This window comes from Lathyrus oleraceus, chromosome 3 (genome assembly GCF_024323335.1).
Source record: "Lathyrus oleraceus cultivar Zhongwan6 chromosome 3, CAAS_Psat_ZW6_1.0, whole genome shotgun sequence".
Taxonomy (NCBI): Eukaryota; Viridiplantae; Streptophyta; class Magnoliopsida; order Fabales; family Fabaceae; genus Lathyrus; species Lathyrus oleraceus.
The window spans coordinates 462,303,099-462,318,574 of NC_066581.1; positions in this window are offsets into that span (position 1 = coordinate 462,303,099).

Sequence of the window (15,476 nt, forward strand, 5' to 3'; positions counted from 1 at the left end):
GAAAATCTGTTGTCGAGCTGTGTTTGGTTCCCGGTGTTAAAGTTCCTGTGAAATTCAAGGTCCCTGACTTTGAGAAATACAAGGGGAACACCTGCCGTCTCAGCCACCTGGTCATGTATGCCAGGAAAATGTCAACTCAAACGGATAATGATCAGCTACTCATTCATTATTTCCAGGACAGTCTGTCCGGTGCTGCACTGCGGTGGTATATGAGTCTGGACAGTGCGAACATCTGTTCCTTCAATGATCTTGGCGAAGCCTTCATCAAGCAGTACAAATACAACGTGGATATGGCTCCCGACAGCTCAGGGCAATGTCCCAAAAGGACAAGGAAACGTTCAAAGAGTACGCCTAGAGGTGGCGAGAGTTGGCAGCTCAGATTGTGCCTCCGCTGGAAGAGAAAGAATTGACCAAGATCTTTCTGAAGACCTTGAGCTCATTCTATTACGAGCGGATGATTGCTAGTGCTCCTTCTAACTTCACTTAAATGGTGAACACGGGGATACGACTAGAGGAAGGAGTCCGTGAAGGACGGCTAACCAAGGATGAAGGCTCTTCTACCAAACGATATGGAGCGTTTGCGAAGAAGAAAGATGGAGAGGCACATGCTGTACAATCCCATGTGAAACCCAGAAGACCCTCTGTGAGGAGGAAGCCTGTGCGTTCAGCCAGCAACCAGCACTAGGTGGCTCACATAGCACCTGTCTTCAGAGACAACCAGCAATATCATCAGCACAATAACAATCAACAACCGTCTCAGCAATATCAGCAGCAGCATCGTCCTCAGCAGCAGGCCTACCAGCCTCGCAATAGTAATCAAGCTAGTACGAGTGATGAGAGGAAGAAGATCACTTTCGATCCGATTCCGGTGTCATACACAGAACTATATCCCTCTTTGATAGAGCGGAAACGGATTACTCCGAGAGACCCGCCAGCTATACCGGTCAACCCTCAGTGGTGGTATAAGCCTAATCTGCACTGTGTCTATCATTCGGGTGCTCCCAGCCATGATGTGGAGAACTGCTTTCAGTTGAAGACTAAGGTTCAAGACCTTATGAGATGCGGCATCTTTAGCTTTAAGGATGCAGGTCCTAATGTTAAGAAGAACCCACTGCCCGAGCATGGGAAATCAGTTAACATGGTCCAGGGCTGCCCTGGCAAGTACAAGGTCAAACATGTCAGTCATATTCGAAAGTCATTGGTCGAGTTGCATCATGTACTGTGTGATTACAGTCATCTGGAGCACGACCATGACAAATGCCGTATCTGCTCTGTCAATCGTTTGGGCTGTTGCCAAGTGCGTAAAGATCTTCAGGAATTACTGGATGAAGGTGTCATTGAGATCCTTCAAAACAGGAATGTTGATGAAGATGAACCAGAGGTTAAGGTGATTTCTCCGGTGTTCAGGATCCCTGAGCCTGTTATCATTCGATATGATGGTAGCAAGCAGAAGGTTTCTCCTGCCCTGATTATCAAACCTGATGGTCCTGTACCTTATTCTTCCGACAAGGCAATCCCATTCCGATACAATGCCGTTGCTGTGGAAGATGGGAAAGAGGTGACTCTGTCGTCCTCCTCTGTTGTGAACATTGCCGATGTGAGCGGGTTGACCCGTAGCGGTCGTGTGTTTTCTGCACCCCCGAAGCCTCAGGTTGTTGCTGACTCTGTTGAGCGTCCGGTTGGGAATGCAGTGAATTCTCCAAACCCGACACTTGTTGTTAAACCCTCCTCTGTACAAAAGACTCCTGCTTCTGTTGGCCATAGTGGCAATTCGAAAGAAGACTGTGATGAGATGCTGAAGCTCATCAAGAAGAGTGAGTACAGTGTTGTAGATCAACTTCTACAAACACCATCCAAGATCTCCGTGCTATCGTTGCTTCTGAATTCAGAACCGCATAGAGAGACTCTGCAGAAAGTCTTGGATGTAGCTTATGTCGATCACGACGTCATAATAGAACAGTTTGATAGTATTGTTGCAAACATTACTGCTTGTAACACTCTGAGTTTCTACGACTCTGATCTCCCTGAGGAGGGAAGAGACCACAACTTGGTATTACACATTTCGATGAATTGCAAAGACGATGCCATGTCCAATGTGCTGGTGGACACTGGGTCATCCCTGAATGTATTGCCAAAATCCACTCTCTCAAGACTGTCATTTCAAGGGCCTCCCATGAGGCAGAGTGGAGTTGTTGTGAAAGCTTTTGATGGGTCGCGTAAGACCGTGATTGGGGAAGTCGATCTCCCAATCAAGATTAGACCAAGTGATTTCCAGATTACCTTCCAAGTTATGGATATCCACCCATCTTATAACTGTCTCCTTGGTAGACCATGGATTCACGAGGCTGGCGCCGTGACATCCACCCTACACCAGAAGCTGAAATTTGTTAAGAACAAGAAACTGGTTGTAGTAGAGGGAGAAAAGGCTCTCCTGGTTAGCCACTTGTCTTCCTTCTCATACATAGATGCTGAGGATGAAGTTGGAACGTCTTTTCAAGCTTTATCTATAGCCGAGCCTGTTGAGAAGAGAACTCCTTCATTTGCTTCCTATCAAGATGCAAAACTGGCCATTGAATGTGGTGCAGTTGCTGGTCTAGGAAAGATGATCGAGCTTGAAGATAACAAGTCCCGGGCTGGCATTGGCTTTTCTTCTGAGGTCCTCAACGAGAAAGGGCTGTTCAAGAGTGGAGGTTTCATCCAAACCGCTCAGAGCGAAGAAGTTGTTGCTGTTCTAGAAGAGGATGCCGAGGATTCTGACAATTTTGTCATCCCTGGCGGGATCTGCTACAATTGGGTCGCTGTGGATGTTCCTACAGTTATCCATAAGTCAGAGTAATGATTCACTTTGATTAAAAACCCTTCTCCCATGCCAAAAGGAGAAGTGATGACATTGTTGGCAACATTTATACAATGATATTTTCATTCAATAAATTCATGTTAAATGTTTGTTTTTCCAATTATTTTCACTTTTTGCTTTTTGCATGAAATCGGTGATCACATAAATTCCTAAAAAAGAATAAAATCAATCTTTTCATCTGCATAATGATTGCCTTGTTTGATTTCTAAAAAAAAGCTTTTCATATCCAAAATCATTATGCAGGTTGATTTTTAAACCCATTGAACATAATGATCCAACGCCATCTCCCAATTTTGAATTCCCTGTATTCGAGGCAGATGAAGATGATGTTGAAGAGATTCCTGATGAGATTACCCGTCTTCTTGAGCATGAAGAGAAGATCATTCAGCCGCATCTTGAGAATCTGGAAACAGTCAACTTGGGGTCTGAAGATTGTGTTCGAATGGTGAAGATTGGGGAACTCCTTGAAGAGTCTGTCAAGAAGGGGTGGATCGAATTACTACGAGAATATTCCGATATCTTCGCTTGGTCTTACGAAGACATGCCAGGTCTGGACATAAATATTGTGCAACATTTCCTGCCTCTGAAGCCTGAGTGCGTGCCTGTGAAGCAGAAGCTCAAAAGAACTCATCCTGATACGGCAGTGAAGATCAAAGAGGAAGTTCAGAAGCAAATTGATGCGGCGTTTCTGGTGACTTCTACGTATCCCCAATGGGTGGCCAATATTGTGCCTGTGCTTAAGAAAGACGGAAAAGTCCAAATGTGTGTGGATTACCGTGATTTGAATAAAGCTAGTCCGAAAGATGATTTCCCTCTGCCATACATTGATATGTTGGTAGACAATACAGATAAATTCAATATCTTCTCATTTATGGACGGATTTTCCGGATATAATCAGATCAAAATGGCACCCGAGGATATGGAGTAGACAACATTCATCACTCCTTGGGGAACATTCTGTTATCGAGTGATGCCCTTCGGTTTGAAGAACGCCGGAGCCAAGTATCAACGAGCTATGACTACCTTGTTTCATGATATGATGCACAAGGAGATTGAGGTCTATGTTGATGATATGATTGCTAAGTCACAAACGGAAGTTGAACATGTAGAGCATTTGTTAAAGCTTTTTCAGCGTTTGAGGAAGTTCAAGCTTCGTCTGAATCCCAACAAATGTACATTTGGAGTCCGTTCTGGCAAGTTATTGGGCTTTATTGTCAGCGAGAGAGGTATTGAGGTTGATCCTGTAAAGGTCAAAGCAATACAAGAGATGCCTGCGCCCAAAACTGAGAAGCAAGTTCGAGGTTTTCATGGCCGCATGAACTATATTTCCAGATTTATATCCCACATGACTGCCACATGTGCGCCGATATTCAAGCTCCTCCTCAAACATTAGTCTCATGATTGGACCGAGGATTGTCAAAAAGCCTTTGACAGTATTAAAGAGTATATGTCTGAGCCTTCGATCCTGTCTCCGCCTGTGGAAGGAAGACCTTTGATCATGTATCTGACTGTTCTTGAAGACTCGATGGGTTGTGTCCTTGGTCAGCAAGACGAATTCGGGAAGAAAGAGTATGTTATTTACTACCTGAGTAAGAAGTTCACTGATCGTGAGTCTCAATACTCAATGCTTGAGAAGACATGCTGTGCTTTGGCTTGGTCCGCTAAGCGTCTACGCCAGTATATGATAAATCATACAACTTGGTTGATATCCAGAATGGATCCAATCAAGTATATCTTTGAGAAGCCTGCTTTAACCGGGAGGATTTCCCGTTGGCAGATGTTGTTATCTGAGTATGATATTGAGTATCGAGCTCAGAAGGCTATTAAAGGTAGTATCTTGGCTGACCACTTGGCACATCAGCCGATTGAAGATCATCAGTCTGTTCAGTACGACTTCCCCGATGAAGAGATTCTGTATTTGAAGATGAAAGATTGCGATGAGCCTACACTCGATGAAGGGCCAGACCTTGGTTCCATATGGAGTATGGTATTCGTTGGCGTTGTAAATCAGTACGGAAATGGTATTGGGGCAGTAACCATTACTTTTCAGGGCACACATATTCCTTTTACAGCAACGCTAGCTTTCAAATGCACGAATAATATGGCTGAGTATGAGGCCTGTATTATGGGATTGGAAGAATGCATCGATCTGAGAATCAAGCATCTTGATGTTTACGGTGATTCGGCCCTCGTTGTTAATCAGATCAAGGGTGAATGGGAAACGAATCATCCTGGTCTTATTCCATACAGAGATTATGCGAGGAGGATTTCAAAGTTTTTTTACTGAAATTGACTTTCATCATATTCCTCGAGAAGATAATCGGATGGTAGATGCTCTTGCTACGCTTGCTTCAATGATTATGGTCAAGTATTGGAATGAAGTTCCCAATATCACCGTGATGCGCTTGGATAGACCAGCTCACATGTTTGCAGTTGAAAAAGTGAAAGACGATAAGCCTTGGTATCACGACATCAAGTGTTTCCTCCAGAACCAGGTCTACCCGCCTGGGGCATCTGTGAAAGACAAGAAAACTTTGAGAAGGTTGTCCGGCAGTTTCTACCTCAGCGGTGAAGTGCTTTACAAGAGAAATTTTGATATGGTTCTGCTCAGATGCGTGGATAGACATGAAGCAGACTTGTTAATGACTAAGGTCCATGAGGGTTCATTTGGTACTCATTCCAATGGACATGCCATGGCTAGAAAGATGTTGAGAGCAGGCTACTATTGGCTGACAATGGAGTCTGACTGCTGCAAATACGTGAAGAAATGTCATAAGTGTCAGATTTACGCGGATAAGATTCATATTCCTCTGACACTTCTGAATGTGATTTCATCACCATGGCCTTTCTCCATGTGGGGAATTGACATGATTGGCATGATTGAACCGAAAGCGTCCAATGGAATCACAACGCACGTTGGCATCATACCCAGGTGGTATTTTTGTCAATGGTGCCATGGTTCTCAACTCTACGATTCCTAGTCTGAGCAACTCAGGTAGTAACTCAGCATAGGTCATCGGCAATGGGTCAAAACGTCGATCAGGCATCCTCTGCCTAGGCTGATACGGACATTGCTGTTGTTGTTGTTGTTGCGGTTGTTGTTGTACTCTCTGTTGTTGCTGTTGTTGCCGAGGTTGAGGTGCTGGAATTGTTACGGCAGCCACCTGGCGATACTGATTTCTGTTCACAATCCTCCTTCCATCTTGCACAACACTGGCTTCACCCTCTCTCCGACGAGGTACCCCAGCAAAAGGTTTCTTGGACGACGAGGATCCCACATTCTGAATTTTACCAGCCTTGATCAAACTCTCTGTCCTCTCTCCGCATATCACCACATCTGAAAAACTACCGAATGGGCAGCTCCCCATCCGGTCCATGAAAACACCTTGTAGAGTACCGATGAACATATCAGTTAACTCCCTCTCCAGCATAGGGGGTTGTACTCTAGCAGCCAATTCACGCCACCTCTGGGCGTACTCCTTGAAGCTTTCTCCGGATTTCTAACAAAGACTCTGCAGCTGAGTCCGGCTCGGCGCCATGTCCATATTATGTTTGTACTGCCTCAAGAAGGCCTCTCCCAGATCCCTCCAACAGCGGATAGAATCTCTCTTGAGCTCCATGTACCAATCCAAGGAAGCCCCAGATAAGCTATCCTGGAAAAAATACATCCACATTTTCTCATCGTCGTTGTAAGCAGAGATTTTCCGATAATAAGCCTGCACATGGGTGCGAGGGCAAGAAGTACCATTGTATTTGTCGAAAGAGGTTGCCTTGAATTTGTAGGGAATCCTCAACCCCTCCACCAGACCCATCTTAGCCACATCAAAACCCAAGGAATTCTGACATTCCATGGCTCTTATTTTCTCAGCAAGGGCGTCCACCTTACGATCCCTATCCTCGACTCTTCCAACCACTTCATCATCTTCACTCAACAGTGTGAACATGTCCTCTTGTCTATCAATAATCGGAGCTGGATGACGAACTGGAGCCCGGGTAGCTTTGGCATTGACAGTCTCTGCAGCAAGAGGCTGTCCGTTGATTCTGATCCCCCTTAACTCATCACCCACAGCATAGTCGTTGGCGGGAGCAGCAACATTAACATTCTCATGAACTGGGACGCCCACCGGCGACGCTCGGTTGGACTGCGGAATCACGGTCTCTTGTCTTTGGGCTAAGGCACGCAGCTCCTCCTGCCCTTGGACAACGCCCTGTATCATTGTCATAAACTGGGCCATGTTTGCCCTCATCTCAGCTAGTTCAGCCTGAACCTGGTCCATGTTCCTCTGATGATTAAGTCTGGTTGAGTACCGATGCGGTCTTCGATCAGCTATCCTGCCTGACACAGGAACCAGAGTGAGAAGCCGCGAACAAGAACACCTGTTATGAAAAATGATATGAGTATGATGCTAATGCATATGATGCACATGATATGCTCCTTTCTCAGGCATTCAAAGAGCCTGATTCATCTTCAAAAGATGGCAACCTACAGCAAGAACAACACGGAAACACAGGAACAACCATACACAAGAATGATGAGTACAGAGTAAAACCAACAACCTCATCTATAGATAAGAGCAACAGATCATACAACAAAGTCAACAAAGATCCAAATAACTAGCGTACAACAATGAATCCCACCCAACAAGCCTGGGGGTGATTCTCAACATAAACATCAGGAATACAAGCTAAGTCAAACGACTTCCAGGAATGAGCGTCTTCAAGTAGTGACACTGGTCTATCAACAGGTCACATTCTGAACATTCTGGCAAGGGAGTGATCTTCTCCTTCAACTGTCTTCTAAGCTCCACAAGTTCTCTTCCAAGTTGGCTTTCTGATGCATGTCTCAGGTCGACCTCCTTCTTCAACTGGATATCTTTGTCTCTGAGTTGCTTCTCCAGGTCTCTGATCTTCTTCTGATAACTGGCCTCAGCTCTCTGCAATCTCAAGCATTCTCGGTGCTCTGCATTCAACAAGCTCTCCATCTCTTCATAAGACCTCTTCTTGCTCCTTACTCCACCAACATCTACACTCTGGATGTCTATGAGTTGATGAGTCAGGTTCAACCTATCAGCTTTAGCTTTGTACAACTCCATCTGAGCATCTTGCTCCTTCTCTTTCAACCGACGATTCTCCATCAGGGCTTGCTTGTACTTCTCAGTAGGTATACTCTCAGCAAGGATCAAAGGTGGCTGCACTTGCAAAGGATTCATCCTATCATAGGGCAACAACAAAGTTTCCACTCTCTTCTTGACCCACTCAGTGTAGTCAGGCATAGCAATGGCAAACTTCTTCCCTAAGACAGCTCCATCTTTGACACCAATAGACTTCCAAGCTCTTCCTATCTGCTCCAATCTAACAGGGTCACTCCGCTTCTCAAAATACACACTTTCAGCTATCTCAGCATCAAGTGGTCTTCCCTTCATCACGAACCCCAACTGGCGAAGAGAAAGAACCGGGTTGTAATTGATGCAACACTTAGTCCCTACAAGTAGCACATTCCAAAACGCTCCACAACTCATTATGACATTACGCACATCCATCCGGTAAGAATGCCATCTGATATCATATGAAGTAAGAGACATAACCCTCTGAGTCCACTTATGAGTGCTCTGAGCATCCACGAAAGGTCCACTGACTGGCAGGAGAGACAAGAACCATATGAGCAAAAGTGGTAGACAGCATCTGATAGCTCCATCCTTACCATGTCTACTGTGGATAGCATAGTAGGTGTCAACTAACAGAGTAGGAACCGGGTTTCCTCCGATGAAGATAGTGACTGCAGCATAGTCCACAGAGTTGGGCATACTCGGGAATAAAATAATTCCATAGATTATGATGGCCAGCTGAGCATGAAAAGCTCCCCAATTCCCCTTCCCTGCTTCTTCTCTGGCAACCCTCAACAGAAACTTCAAAGGCAAACCCATGACATCCCCACTGAACTTCCAATTATCACTGACTTCCTTGATACCCAAATGGAGAGCTCTGGCAACAACTCTGAAATCAACCTCCTTCGGAATATCCAGGAAAGGAACCTGATACTAGATCGGAACATTCAGCAGAATGGAGTACTCCTCAAGAGTAGGCGCCAACTGATAATCCTAAAAGGTGAAGCAACGAAGCTCTGGGTCGTAGAACTGTAGAAGAGTCTGCAACGGCACTGGATCAACTACCATCTTCAAAATTGTCAGAATATCCCCATACTGATCAACAAACCCCTTCTGATTACCACTGGTCACAAGGTTGCTCAACCCTATCAGCGACGTCAAAGGCTCACGGTGAAAGCTGTAGGAACAAGTCTTCCGCTTCAACTCAGGGACTGTTGCCATCTCTATCAGTGAATCGAACTCCTGAATGAACCTGAGAAATGATATGCATGCAGAGATTAGTTTTTCTTTTTTTCCTTTTTTTCCTTTTTTCTTGCGTATTTTTTTGAAAATAAACATGCTATGATGCAAATGATGCAGACAAGACTGGCAGGCTGTGCATCTCGGAACACAGGATCAAAGCTTCGGCTTGAACTCGGAACCACAATTCATCTGAAACCCAAAGTCATCTGAGGAACTGTCATCTGAAGAACCAAGAGTCACCAACAGGACCACAAGTCACCAATAAGTCACCGACAAGTCACCAACTGTACCTGTAATAATGATCAATCCCTCCCACTCACGGGTGTCATCTAGGCCAGGGTAAGGTCGAGAGAAACGCAGCATAAATAACCCTTTCATAGAATATCATCATATACACACCCGAAGTATGTAATGATAATACCCCATCAGAGTCTGAACTGCTCGTGATATCAATGTTCCGCTAAGTGGCGCAATACCACCCGCTTCCCATGAATCACTCTATTCCTAGGTTTCCTAGATTTCACTCATAGCCTGGGTATTGGGCCTTTTACCTCAAGTAACTCCCACCCCAACAGAGAGACAACACAGCACAACCAGATGAACAGATGAAAATGAATGAATGCAAACATAAATGCAAACATAAATGCAAACAATAAATAAATGAATGCAATAAATGAAACAACATAAAGCAACCAAACCCTAACCTAGAGAGCGCTAGGAGAGACTCGCTTAGGGAAGATGAACCAGCAAGAGGTCAACTTCTCTATGTCCCCAGAAGAGTCGCCATCTGTCGCATTACGCGAAAAACCGGCGGGAAAACAGAACAACAGAGCCACCACCGTGTGTTATTTATCCCAAAAGAGGGAAAGGAAACGCTCAAAGTAAACCTGGAAAAGACATGGTCTCGCGACCAGAGAAAGATGGGATCGGGAGTCGGTTATGCGAAGGGAAGGTATTAGCACCCCTACGCATCCGTCGTACTCGACGGGATCCACGCACAAAAGGAAGGATAAAGGTCGCTAAACGCTGCTCAAACATCAAACACTGGCTGAAAGAGACACAGAAAACAAAAGAAACTAACTCGGCAGGATATCGCATCCTGGGCCTACGTAGTCTGTCAGGCACAGACATCAGAGTCGATGTAGTTCGGGACAGGGGGAACGTGCTCGCTAGGATGTCGCATCCTATGCATACGTATCTTCTCGGACTAAAGAAGAATCAGAGCACTCGTAGCTCGGCTAACGCACGCCAAACAAAACCACACAGGAAACCGACTGCCAATCGCTGGACTTACGTCAGACTCTACACAAACAGGCAAACATGGAAACTGAATGCCAATTGCTGGACTTACATCAGACTCCGAACCAAACAAACACACACTGGAAACCAAATGCCAATCGCTGGACTTACATCGGACTCCAAGGACACAACAAAAGGATACGGAATGCCAATCGCTGGTCTTACATCTATCTCCTAACACACACAAGACAAAACAAAAAGGGCGCCCGGAGAGATCAGCTCATCTCCTGCCTACGTACCTCATCTGGTATGAGGATCAGGGCGATGTAGTTCCCCTACGCAGGGAAAAGGACTAGCCTAACAAGAGACTGGGAAATGACATACTAGAAGGGAGACTAACTCGAGCCTAATAGTTATCATGCAAATTCACCATGGTCCTAGGTTAAGGTTTCTATCTAACTTGCACAGGGAGCAAGCTAAACCTAAACAGCACAAGCAAAGCAAACATACACACAAATAGCACACCCTATATACAAACAAAGTGGGCTCACACAAGGTTAGGCTGTGAAACACAAGCCAACTGGCATCGGGTATTGTTAGCTCTTAACCCTAACATTGAGAGTTAGGGTGAAGCAGATGAAATGGGAAGTGAGGGGTGTGCCTCACAGCTCTTATCCCTGGCCTGGGAGAGCTTCATAGAAATGAAGGGGTGGGAGTTCAGAAAGCAGGAACTCTTCTATCCACATGTGACTGACTCAGCAAAGATCTTGGGTTAATATCCACAATGCATCAACATGTAATGTGAGCAAAGGGATGACACACTGAATAGCAGGAGATGGATTGCACATCTCTTTTATCTGCCAATTTCCTTATCAAAGGACTTTTCCTGCTTGGCACAAAAATAAACAAACACAAGCATTGCCTCTTAAGGAGGACTTCAGACAGGTGCCTGCCCAAGTAACAGGACAGGTCTTCCAGACTACATGAAGTCAGTGAGTTATACCTCGAATGGTTAAGCAACCAAGCAAAGCAAAAACAAGTTCACAATGAGCTTAAGCAACTAATGTACCTGAAAACAATCCAACTCAATCAGTATGCAACTCAAAAAGTCAAACAGATAACCAATGGTCAACAGTTAACAGACATAGTCAAACAAGCAATGCAACAAGGTGCAAGGCATAAGCTCAACTCAAATGAGCTAAGAGCCACCTACAAAACAACTCAAGATTAGTCAACATTAGTCAATTAGTCAACTTAAGCCAGTGAATCAATCCTCTTATGGCCATGTGGTTCTTAACCTGAAAACAAAACTCAAACATAAGCACAAACCACTAGGACAAGACCTAGGGTCAAAGAGGGAGAAATAATTCAAAACAGAACATGAAAATTGACATGAATCAACCTCAACCAGTTAAGAACACAATCCAAAAGGTCTCATGTCAATATCATCAACCAAATTCATTTCACAAATCAATCATGGCAAGGCATGCAAGTTGGAAGCACATTGAGACAACAGAATGAACAAATCCACATTAATTCAAAAATGGCTCAATTAATCTCAAGAAAAATCATGGTTAAACAGCACACACAATATGGTCGACACACCAAAAATCAAGGCATTTGGACGAGTTTAAGCATGGTAACCAAATTCCATAAGGCAAGGTAAGCACAAATAAGCTCAAATAGGACACAATATGATACATCAACTTAGCACAAGCCTAAAACAGAATTGGCAAATGATAAAGACCTCAAACCAAAGCCACAATAAACTTCAAAATGTCTAGAAACAATGTGCAAAATTCCACATCCATATGATAAACAACCAGCATTTCACAAATCATGGAAGTTCAAGACTATCCAAAGGTGCACAAAGGACCATCCAGCAAGAAAAATCTCAAACAAATCAGAAATGAATTCAAAAATTCCACAAAACATCATGATCAGTCACAACATTCAGAAGAAGCATCATACAAAAAATCACATTATTTGGAGTTCATTTGGAATGGCAAAGAAATTCATCAAATTGAGCAAGCAAAGGTGTGACACACATTGTCGCACCTACATTAACATGAGCATATCTCAGCAACCACAAATGATAAAAATGCAAACTCAACACCAAAATGTCCAGCAAGATGTCTAGTTTAAGCATGTAAAATTTCAAAAGCATTGGATTAAAACTCATCATTTCACAAAGCATATGGCAAGCAAGGTACCAAAAGGCATACATACACACAAACCCTAAGTCAAATAAATTTCCAACCGTGCACAATTTCTGTAAAAATACTCATAAAAAACTAGACACAACAAGGAGAACAATGCAAAAATCCACACATCATTTGGGTCAATATTTATTGAGTTATGATTTTTTAAAGTGAAAGGAAAAATTAAAAAAACATGAAGCGCATAACATGAATGGCATGGAATAAAATGTAAAAGTCATTTTGGATGTGTCATGAACCAGGAATCGAACTGAGCGAAAATTTGAACTGAGCGCGCTCACATGTGAAACGCTCCATTTCACTTCAACGACGTGGCAAAGCGAAGCGCTCGTGGCCAATCATAATACCAGGCGTACACTACGTGGACCAATACATGTCCATTAACATCCAAATACATGCAAACAGGCGCTGGAACGGATCAAATGAATTCTGGAAATGAGAACCCTTGCACATTCATACACATTCATCGTGTTCATACCAGCCAAGAACAAAAGTGTCCAGAAATTCAAAATAATCATATCCTCGTGTTCCTCTCACATCATACATCAACAATCCATGTCTATTTTAACCTAATTCAGCATATATCCAAAGATTCGAGCAAAAGAAGTTTCACATGTCAAACTTAGATCTGGCATAACTAACTCATTTCTGCATGGAAATCAGTGGTTCAAAGCTCAATTTACTCAATGTTCAAAGATCTACAACAAGCACATAACCATTTCATGAATTAAGGCACGCGATTTCTGACCTTGATGAAGCTACAGAACTGGAATTGATGCTTTCAGGCTTGGTAATGCACAAATAGATGTTCCTCAATGCTTATATGGATGAATGGATGAAGAATGATAGCTCAATCGTGCTTGATCCTTGCTGAATTTGCAACTGCCATGGATGAATGCAAGCTTCCAACAGCTTCCAATTGCACGATTCTTGCTTGGATCCTGCTTCAACTATGCTCCACAATGCTCATGGATGATGATTTGATCAAGAACAAGGCAAGGTGTATGAAGAAAATTGAAGAAAAGTTTGAGAGCACAATGTGAAGAAAGTTTCAGATCTAGAAATTATGATGTGTTAATCATGAATTCTGTTAGGATTATGCTTATATATGAGCTGCTAATGAAGTTTGTTAATCATGCTTAAGCTAAATGCCAAGGGATTAGTGAAAATGAAGTGTTTTGGCCAATTTGCAAATTCACCCTTATGCATGGAATTTGAATGGAACAGTGCACGAAATTTGAATCCAATTCACTTCAAATTCTGTTTGGAGCCAAGTGCAAGTGATGAAATGTATGGACAATGCATAATTTTCAAATTTGGATTTTCCCTCCAAAATTCAAATGAAAAACCAAATATTTTTGTGATGGAAATGCATGGCATATGATGCATGTTTTGGATAATGCATGTCAAGACATGAATGGTGCAAAAAGAACCACTCCATTTGGCCTTATGGTTAAAAAGTTATGCATGTTTGAAGTTCAAATTCATTTGGCCATGATTGATCCATATCTTTTCAACCACACATGAGAAATTCATGATCTTGGACTTCTTGGAAATGGGAGAGCAAGATCTTCAACCTTCATGTTGGACAAAATTTCATTTGAAGCTTGCTTGATGATGTAAACTTGAGGAGAAAACCTTTCCATTTTTGGCAGTTTCAAATTACATGTCACTTACTATTTTTGGAAACTTTTCATCTGACCTCAAATTCTTCATTGTTGATGTTTGAAATGTCAAATGAGACTTGTATGGACATGAATGAGGCCTCTCTATCCATCTCCCACCTTCAAATCCATGATTGCATTGACAGTTGACTTTGGTTGACTTTCTAGGGTTTCAGATGATTTGCATCCTGACTGATGAGCTTTGAGCCTTCAATGCTTGACCAAATCACTTCAAAATGATCCCTAGGTCACATGAACTCATTGAACCAACCCTAGGGCTTTGCTTCCATAGAAAATGCACTTGCTCGCTTGCACAACTGAACCTCCTAACCAGTCTTGACTGATGACTTGGTAGACTATGCAATGAACAATGCAAATGTTAATGACCTAAAATGAAAATGTATGTACAAAATGGGAGGTGCAAATTTGAGGTGCTACACATTTGTCCGCACTTCAACAGGGGAAACCCCTTTCTCTCTTGTTTACGGCATGGAGGCTGTGCTCCCAGTAGAGGTGGAGATCCCGTCAATGAGAGTCTTGATGGAAGCCAAGTTGACTGATACTGAATGGATTCAGAGTCGCTACGACCAAATGAATTTAATGGAAGAGAAGAGATTGACTGCCATGTGCCATGGTCAGTTATATCAGCAGAGAATGAAGTAAGCATTCGATAAGAAGGTCAAGCCTCGTGTGTTCCGAGAAGGTGACCTTGTGCTCAAGAAAGTCTTGTCTTTCGCGCCCGATTCCAGGGGCAAATGGACTCCAAACTACGAGGGTCCATATGTTGTCAAGCGAGCCTTTTCAGGCGGTGCTTTGATGCCTACAACTATGAATGGGGAGGATTTCACTCTTCTTGTGAATTCAGATGCAGTCAAGAAATACTTCGCCTAAAAAGAAAAACAGAATAGCTCGCTAAGTTGAAAACCCGAAAGGGCGGCTTAGGGAAAAATGAGCGTCTCGGTGGATTAGACCCGAAAGGGTGATCCAGGCAAAAATTAGAGACATGAAAAAAAGTATATTTGCATCCCGCTAGATTGAGTACCTCATCCTGGGGCAATCTAGGCAAAAATTAGGGATTTGGCAAGTAACTGCATCTTGACAAGACTGTGTTCTACATCTGTCATCTATCAGAGATTCTTGTTCATTCGTC